Genomic DNA, 2,500 nt, shown 5'->3' with positions numbered 1-2,500 from the left:
ACACAGAGACACACACGCACGCACACAGACACACACACAAAACCACACACACACACACACACACACACACACACACACACAACCACACACACACACACACTGCTGCGTGTCACAAAAAAGTTGTCACCAACCAAACTGCAATTTTCGAGGTATTATAGTCTTACATTCATGAGAAAAAAACATGAATATTCTCTGATTATATGGTTCATACTGAATATCCATATTTTACTCTGTTTTTCTTATAATAATACACTGCATATATATATATATATATATATATATATATATATATATATATATATATATATATATATATACATATTACTATTATAATGTCACTGCTGTAGGCCTACATGTTGTTCATGTTACATAGCCATATTTATTCTGCTCTTATAAGGTAACTGCTAATACACTGCACATATTTATATTTAATTTATATTAAACCACCTTCTGTTAACCAACTGTATACTACTGTCTACACTGCACTATATTTCCTGTTCTGTCCTTACTTGTATATCACATTGCACTTTTCTGCTCTTTTTGCACTTCTGGTTGGACGCAAACTGCATTTCGTTGTCTCTGTACTTGACTTGATACTACTAGATACTACACAATGACAATACAGTTGAATCTAATCTGGAAAACAAAGTACCTCTGAAATTACTTATTATAGGTACTTATTGTTATAAAGTATGACTTCAAAACCTCACAAACCATGAAAATTACGGACCAGCCACCACACAAATATTATATTTTATACTCTCAGATTAAATCTTAAATTCAACATTTTTTCAGTGTTTCCTTCCCTCTTTTTTTTAACTTCTTTGACAGGTTTTTTTTTAGGTGTTCGTTGACAGATTTTTGACCTTTTTTATTTGACTTTTTTTCCGTTTTCTTCAATATTTTTGAAAGACAAACACTCAGAGATGAAAGACGTGTTTTTCTGTCTCAAAAAGGCGACAAGAAAGTGACAAAAAGAAGACAAAAAGGCGACATAAAGGCGACAAAAAGGCGACAAGAAAGTGACAAAAAGGAGACAAAAAGGTGACAAGAAAGTGACAAAAAGGAGACAAAAAGGCGACAAAAAGGTGACAAAAAGGTGACAAGAAAGTGACAAAAAGGAGACAAAAAGGCGACAAAAAGGTGACAAAAAGGAGACAACAAGGCGACAAAAAGGTGTCAAAAAGGCGACAAAAAGGCGACAAAAAGGTGACAAAAAGGTGTCAAAAAGGCGACAAAAAGGTGTCAAAAAGGCGACAAAAAGGCGACAAAAAGGTGTCAAAAAGGCGACAAAAAGGCGACAAGAAGGCGACAAGAAAGTGACAAAAAGGAGACAAAAAGGTGACAAGAAAGTGACAAAAAGGAGAAAGAAGGTGACAAAAAGGTGACAAAAAGGCAACAAAAAGGTGACAAGAAAGTGACAAAAAGGCGACAAAAAGGTGAAAAGAAAGTGACAAAAAGGCGACAAGAAAGTCACAAAAAGGAGACAAAAAGGTGACAAGAAAGTGACAAAAAGGAGACAAAAAGGTGACAAGAAAGTGACAAAAAGGCGACAAAAAGGCGACAAGTCACAAAAAGGAGACAAAAAGGTGACAAGAAAGTGACAAAAAGGAGACAAAAAGGCGACAAAAAGGTGACAAAAAGGAGACAAAAAGGTGACAAAAAGGTGACAAAAAGTAGAAAAAAGGCGACAAGAAAGTGACAAAAAGGAGACAAAAAGGCGACAAGAAAGTGACAAAAAGGAGACAAAAAGGCGACAAAAAGGTGACAAAAAGGTGACAAAAAGGTGACAAAAAGGAGACAAAAACGTGACAAAAAGGCAACAAAAAGGTGACAAAAAGGAGACAAAAAGGAGACAAAAACGTGACAAAAAGGCAAGAAAAAGGAGACAAGAAAGTGACAAAAAGGAAACAAAAAGGCGACAAGAAAGTGACAAAAAGGCGACAAAAAGGGGACAAAAAGGGGACAAAAAGGTGACAAAAAGATGACAAGAAAGTGACAAGGAAGTGACAAAAAGGTGTCAAAAAGGTGTCAAAAAGGTGTCAAAAAGGCAACAAAAAGGTGACAAGAAAGTGACAAAAAGGAGACAAAAAGGTGAAAAGAAACTGACAAAAAGGTGACATAAAGGAGACAAAAAGGGAGCGAAAAAGGCGACAAAAAGGTGACAAGAAAGTGACAAAAAGGCGACAAAAAGGTGAAAAGAAAGTGACAAAAAGGCGACATAAAGGAGACAAAAAGGAGACAAAAAGGCGACAAAAAGGTGACAAGAAAGTGACAAAAAGGCGACAAAAAGGCAACAAAAAGGCGACAAAAAGGCAACAAAAAGGCGACAAAAAGGAGACAAAAAGGCGACAAAAAGGCGACAAAAAGGTGACAAAAAGGCAACAAAAAGGCGACAAAAAGGAGACAAAAAGGTGAACTGCACATATTTATATTTAATTTATATTAAACCACCTTCTGTTAACCAACTGTATACTACTGTCTACACTGCACTATATTT

General features: G+C 35.7%; 1 protein-coding gene across 1 annotated transcript in view; it reads right to left on the bottom strand.

The window, feature by feature from the left end:
• Positions 1-2,500, bottom strand: part of LOC118494512 (T-box transcription factor TBX19-like) — a 17,242-nt gene that overhangs the window by 13,520 nt on the left and 1,222 nt on the right. The gene's annotated exons all lie outside the window — the stretch shown is intronic.

Source organism: Sander lucioperca, chromosome 24 (genome assembly GCF_008315115.2).
Source record: "Sander lucioperca isolate FBNREF2018 chromosome 24, SLUC_FBN_1.2, whole genome shotgun sequence".
NCBI lineage: Eukaryota > Metazoa > Chordata > Actinopteri > Perciformes > Percidae > Sander > Sander lucioperca.
The sequence above is the reverse complement of the archived record's forward strand: the minus strand, read 5'-3'. Positions and strand labels throughout refer to the sequence as shown.